General features: G+C 44.1%; 1 protein-coding gene across 4 annotated transcripts in view; it reads right to left on the bottom strand.

Annotated features, from left to right (window-relative positions):
* The window catches only part of LOC133137103 (mitogen-activated protein kinase kinase kinase 3-like), a 47,785-nt gene extending 41,456 nt beyond the window's left edge, over positions 1-6,329 (bottom strand). For 2 of the 4 annotated variants that reach the window (XM_061255141.1, XM_061255145.1), the window contains exon 1: positions 5,924-6,329. The gene's annotated coding sequence lies outside the window, so the exon portion shown is untranslated. Of the gene's footprint in view, positions 1-5,119; positions 5,311-5,923 lie in introns of all 4 variants that reach the window. The other 2 variants (XM_061255143.1, XM_061255144.1) reach the window with 2 other exon arrangements.
* Between the last annotated feature and the right edge of the window lie 740 nt (positions 6,330-7,069).

The following is a 7,069-nucleotide window of genomic DNA, read 5'->3' on the forward strand; positions in this document are numbered from 1 at the left end:
ACGGCCTCACTGACTGTGGAGGACTTTGTAGTTTCCTCCTCCCGTACGGCAAAGAATCTTGGGGTGACTCTTGATAACTGCCTCTCCCTGGCTCCACAAGTATCCTCCACTGCCAGAACCTGCAGGTTCTTTCTGTATAATATACGCCGCATCCGTCATCTCCTGACGGAGAAAGCCACCCAGCTCCTAGTCCAGGCGCTCGTCATTTCCCGCCTGGATTACTGCAACTCCCTCCTAGCCGGTCTCCCAGCGTGCGCCATCAAGCCCCTCCAGCTGGTCCAGAATGCTGCAGCCCGCTTGATCACCAGTCAGCCCAGGTCGGCTCATGTCACCCCGCTTCTCATTGGCCTCCACTGGCTTCCTATTGCCGCACGCATCCGATTCAAGGCCCTAGTGTTGGCATTTCAGGCTGCTAAGGGGACCGCCCCACATTACATACAATCCCTGATCACTCCCTACTCCCCAGCTAGACCACTCCGGTCTGCCAGCTCTGGTCGCCTTATGGTTCCCTCTCTACGGGCACCTTGCGGTCGAGCTGCACGTTCACGCCTGTTTTCCGTTCTGGTTCCTCAGTGGTGGAATGACTTGCCTACCACTGTCAGGACAGCAGAATCCCTCCCCCTATTTCGACGCAGACTCAAAACACACCTCTTCAAAACTCTACCTTAGTCCTCCCTCCTGACTTACCCCGCCCCCCCTTCTGATACCCCTATCCCTGTCTAACCCCCCCCCCCCCCCCCCCCCCCCCACAACCAAAAAAAAAAAAAAAAAAAAAATTGCACTTATGATGACGACTATATGTTTAGAACAGCAGTCCAGGTGTATTTTCCTAGTTCTGGTTGTGATGCTTTGACTTCTGTAGAACCTATGCACTTGTAAGTCGCTTTGGATTAAAAGCGTCTGCCAAATGACTAAAATGTAAAAAAAAAAACATGTTAAAAAAATTTTACTTCTTTTTTTTTATTGACCATGTTTCAGGAGATACACAAGTGTGGACTTATTTCCAGTACTGTCATTTTCTGATACAGGAAGATTTCACACAAAAAAAACATGACTAATATTACATTGCATTACATTATAGCTATTGGCATTTGGCAAACATACAACAAAGCGCATATACTAATACAGAAAAGTATATACTGTGATTTAACCCAATGGTGCTTAACCAAGGATACTTGATTGAACATTGTGGAACATACACCACAAATCACAAATGTGGGACCTACAGTTAGTTTAAGCTTCCAATTGTAACACAGCGCAAGTTTTTCCCATTTCTAGTTTTGATGGTATACTGAATTTGCAGCCAGATGGAGGCTCGATTCCTCGGCAGATGCGGCGTTTGTGATTAGTGAGCTTTTCAAAGACTCGATTTAAAAGTGGCCTACGGGGGATTCAGCAGCCTTTGCATTTACTCCCCCAGGGAGACCTCAGACAGAGGACATGCATTAGCAGCATGAGTAACGTCCATACTGTGATACTCCCCCAGCGACTCTGGGGACTTTTTGACCTCTGAACCCCTAGAGGACAGGGAGACAGGCTGAGGTGACGAGTGGGCCTGGGCTGTCAGTCTTCTAATGCAGGAAGTGACGCTTCTCACAGGCAGCCACTCCACCCCTGTCTTTAGAAGTCTCTTTCCAGTAGATGCAGAGAGAGAGAGAGAGAGAGAGAGAGAGAGAGAGAGAGAGAGAGAGAGAGAGAGAGAGAGAGAGAGAGAGAGAGAGAGAGAGAGAGAGAGAGAGAGAGAGAGGAGAGAGAGAGAAGAGAGAGGGAGAGAGAGAGAGAGAGAGAGAGAGAGAGAGAGAGAGAGAATCCAAATGAATGCTGTCAATGTTGTCATGGAGTCCAGGAGACCACTCAACCAGGCTAAGAGGGCAGGTAACCCCCATTCCTGAAATAATGGAGACAATTTCTGGATTCTGTTCCACCTCAACTCTCCACCACATAATTGGCTCAGTTATTACAGTAAATGAATGCAAGGGTCCTTGCATCTATTGCACTTATCAATTACAGCCCCCTCCATAATGTTTGTGAGAAACACCCATTATGTCTTGATTTGCCTATGATTTGCCACAATTTTAGATTTCTAATCACACAATTAACATGTGGTTAAAGTGCGCTTATCTAAACCCTCAGTCTAGTGCCAATGTGAAGGTCGGACATCAATTCTAGGAAAGGGGGGTAACTTTTTAACCGCTTAAAAACACAAGGGACACAAGATGACTCAAAGTTAGTCAGGCCTGTTATCTGTAGACAAAAAGCACTTTTCCACCACAAACTCATCGTAAAAAGCCCCTGGGGCACACAGTGCTTACCATTTCTTCCTGTTTTTCTCAATCAGAGAGAGTTCGTTTATGTCTTGCTATAAAAAGTGTTCAGCAGGACAGAAATGAGAATGGGCCCTGTTGGCAAAAACAAGTCCTCTTATTAAACTAATAAACATTGTGGTTTTCCTGGAGGAGAGCAGTAACGGAGCACTGTAAATGTGCACCTTCCTGCGAATGCGGGACAGGATTACCGAGACCATTTGAATGGAGACAAACGGGAAGATTCAATCCGTCCATTGCAGCAGGAGTACCCCCCCCTTTGGAACGTTAAGAAGAATGAAAGAAGAAGAACCAGAAGTGTCACAGAACTCATAAATTAGTTCACTTTTTGTCATTCAACAGTATAGTGGAAAGTAAAGAAATCAAGTATGGCAGCACAGTCTCTCTCAGAGCAGAGACTTGAGCATTCTGCTGCTCTGAACACGCTAAGCTGAAGCGTATTCCTGCTAAGACCAGGTTTCAGACCTTTCACTGCCACTACAACATAATCCTGCCTCCTGCCTGACATTTGACTTGACTTTGACCAGGCTCTGGGTTAACATCATCAGAATCCAGCATAATGAGGAGCCCCTGTGGCCCTGCACTCATATAAACTCGCTCACGTGCACTGGGAGACTGCAGGCGGTGAGGTAGAGAGGCCAGGTCTGGACAGCACACTCCAGCCATGACCTTGAGCAGGGAGGTTCCCCTTGTTTGCTGCACATCCAGTCCAATAAAACAGAAGGCTCACAGACCATGCAAATGCTCTTACCCATCAATGCACAATGACTGTTGGTTACAAGTTAAACATCCATCCATCCATCCATCCATCCATTATCTTAACCCGCTTATCCTGAACAGGGTCGCAGGGGGGCTGGAGCCTATCCCAGCATACATTGGGCGAAAGGCAGGAATACACCCTGGACAGGTCGCCAGTCCATCACAGGGCACACACACCATTCACTCACACACTCATACCTACGGGCAATTTAGACTGTGGGAGGAAACCGGAGTACCCGGAGGAAACCCACGCAGACACGGGGAGAACATGCAAACTCCACACAGAGAGGCCCCGGCCAACGGGGATTCAAACCCAGGACCTCCTGGCTGTGAGGCGGCAGTGCTACCCACTGCACCATCCATGCCACCTTAAGTTAAACATGGCAAAAAATTTAAATTAAATCAAAAATAGGATAACTGGCAGACAACAACAGCAGAACTTCACAGGCGCACTCATGTGAAGACGAGATGAGTCGGAAATGGTGAGCAATTAACCTGCCACTGACTCATTTATCAGCATTTTTCTTTATTTACTTTAAGGCCGTTTTGTGCTGGAATACAATTGACCTCTGAGAACAGGAGGGTTGCAACACACAGACACACACACACATACACACATACACACACACACACACACACACAGAGTGAGGCAATGCATTTCTCAATGATGTCACCTCGGAAAGCACCTTCGTGCGCTCTACAAGCACAGCGCAAACCAGAACTACGTGACAATGCTGGTTCCCCATGTCGCGCAGGGGAAACGAAGCTGGAATAACCTGGTGCAAACCCACAGATTTATTACAGGCTTCCTACGCCCAGGCCAATTACAAAGCATGCATTTCTAACATACTTTTCCCACATCTTGCTTGGGGGTTCTGAAGCAGTGCTGTAACTTGAACCTACAACCTCTCTGCCTTTTTGGTCATGTGCTTTATAAAGCAATGTATTGAAAAAAAGAGGCCAAACTCTCCTAATTTTTCAGTGCAATTATTAGGGCATGCTGGTCTCTGGGAGTTCCTGCTGGAGGTCTGGCTCTCGTCCCGTCCCCCCCCGATGAATGACTGCCGTCACTATTCCCGTCCGCCACAACATGCCAGGCGGCTGACTCACCCTGGGCTCTGAGGGACTCTGCTCTGGCAGAGACAATCTCTCCTTTTACCGCTCGGCTCACTTCCACGTCTTCTTTAACAGGCTTTAAATGCTTTGGTGAAAGCAGAGCTGGTCTGAATGAAGCCCAACTCTCCCATCACTAGCACACAACTAGGAAATGCAACTGAACACCATGCATATTTGCATGCTCTTGCCCTCAGCCAGCAACTATTTCCCATTGGAAAGGCCTCACAGTGCTACAGGAGAGCTAGCACCAGTCAGGGAAGAGGAGTACCTCAGAATTTTAATTACACTCTGGTATCCAGGGGACAGGTTGTCTGTGATTGTTGAGTGGGATCTGGGTGGCAGAGCGCCCCGTCAACACAGTAATCTTAAACTTATGGATTTAATCTGCTAGCCAGTGAGTGATGCCACATCCGACTGCTGCCAATCACATGGCTATGTAGTACAAGGGTCCAGTCTATACCACAAACAAATGCCTTTATTGACTAATTACCACTTTATGTTAGGAAAGACAGCTACAGTGAGTTTTACTAAGAACTATTGCTATTCATACAATAGATACAAATGCACATTTTCCAAGAAGTGTATGTCCTGTCTGTATTTAAAAAACTCATCCCACTAGAAAGTCTTTGAAAAATAGAATGTGCATGCATGGATATTACTGTAAATAACTTGATGTTTCCACTTATCTCCATGCATTAGCTGTTTAGGTTTCTCATAAAAAGTTTCCAAACTCAAGATATACCTGGAACGATTACAAGACACTGACACCTTCCTCAAACATGTAAATATTGTATTATGTCATTGTATTTTCAAGTGTGTCTATAGATGATGAGAACTGATGTGGTAATGTGCATTAAATGATTAATTCGTATATTACACTCATCCGATATTTGCAATAGAATAATGACTTCAACACTTACTGAGATGAAGAACGCCCTTTGACGCGCGTCAGGTGTACAGGTGTAAAGAAGTGAACCTGAGGTAATTTTCCATAAGAGAAAAGGGGCGTGCCCTTTAAGTCGCGCGGTTAGCAACGATCCCAGGTCTCCGTAAATTGTGGAGGTCGCCCGTTCGATTTACACCACCTTAAGCAAGCAGTCAATCACGATCACTGTAAAAAGGCAATTTAGTATTATTATATATTGAGTATGGGTACTGGCCAAATTAAATAAAAAAGTGCTTTAAAACGCAGCAAAAACTGAACGTTTGCAGTATGGCCAATAAAATTATATTCTACCTTGTTTAAAAGAGATTAACTCAAACTAAGTGGGTTTCATCCGCTTCGCAAGGTTGCATATGTACATTTATTTCCATACGATAACCGTACAGGTACGTCACGGGTTTCAGTCAACAAGGAGTAGGAGAATATGCAGTACTGTTGTTACATTGCTCGTGCTCGTTCGTAATCACTAGGAAATACAGATAAGTACAAATGCAATAGGTAGCCCAATGCATTTTAAGATCGGATGCCATAATTTGGTACAGCATGCAATTTCCAAAATGTCGTCGCAAAGATTTAACCACATCAGTAGCTTTGCAACGATAAGACTTTTATTATGTTAGGACATGTTACACAATCAACTGTAACAAAATAACCTACCTTCAAAAGGTAATCTGCCTTTTTATCCCTGACAATGAGTAACGGTGTTGCAGATATATCCAGGTAAATTTACGACAAATAAATATGTTGCTTTAACATCCACTTAGTTGAATTGTGCACTCACCTGTTTAGCTATATGTGACGGATCATTTTACAGATAAGAAGCTGCTTGAAAAACTATCCCAAGTATTGCTGAAAAAGCTAATTTTAAAAAGTCAATTAAATAGGAAAGCCAAAGCAAAATCCCACCGATGTCTGTTGTCTCCGACCAAAGACCTGCCTCCACTGTGGCACTAAAATCCGGATATTGAAATAACTGCACACGGATGAAATACGGTTGTCAGGCGTGCTAAATTTACTAAAAGGACGATTAAATCCAGCATTGAAAAAAACTTTGCATTTAAGATCCTTCTCCGAACAATATCTATAATCCAATCTGACCATCAAACATTCCGTGAAAGCTGCAAATTAGTCCTGCTTCGACTAAAGTTTCTTTTCTTTTCAAGTCACTCGGCTTCATTCGACGTTGCCACAACTAAGCAATGGTTCTGATGTCAGCAATAACGTGAGCTCCAGGAAATGGTGACGGCCAGCGGGTTCACTCGGCTCCGCTGTGTCACTGTGCGTGGAATTACTGCCCCCAGCTGGACGCCCGAATTACCTGCCATGGGAGAGAGGCATAATTATTACCGTTTTATACAAAACATGGATATTCAATAAAACCCGCGCGACGTTTTTTTTAACGACTTGTTTTCAGGTTTTAGTATCCTATGTTCGATAATTTCTCTGAAAAAAAATGAACAGATTTTTATTTATATATATATATATATATATATATATATATATATATATATATATATATATATATATATATATATAAATGTTTAAACCTCAAAGAAATTGCGGAAACCGAATGTTCATTTTCACAAGATTCCTGCTGCGAATGTACTGTGCAAGATTATATTGGGCGCTGTGTTGAAATGTTAATGCAATGCGCAAGAAATGCCGGAACTGGTGATTGTATCGGGGTTTAAAGAGTCTATGGGGATCAAAGCGAGTGCAACAGGTGGGCACTACATATTGGTGATGGTTGGGGTGAGCTTTGTCCCCTCTAAGGTCATGAAAGACACTACTAGATAAATGCAACCCACTAGTATTTCTCAACTTGGTGGGATATTTCGGTAGATAATGTATTGCATTTAACTTCAATTGCATTGGTTATTGTTGAAGTAATTAATGGCATTTTGCAGCGTTGCATTATCTTGAGGCT

The sequence above is a fragment of the Conger conger genome, chromosome 9 (genome assembly GCF_963514075.1).
Source record: "Conger conger chromosome 9, fConCon1.1, whole genome shotgun sequence".
In the NCBI taxonomy this organism is placed as follows: domain Eukaryota; kingdom Metazoa; phylum Chordata; class Actinopteri; order Anguilliformes; family Congridae; genus Conger; species Conger conger.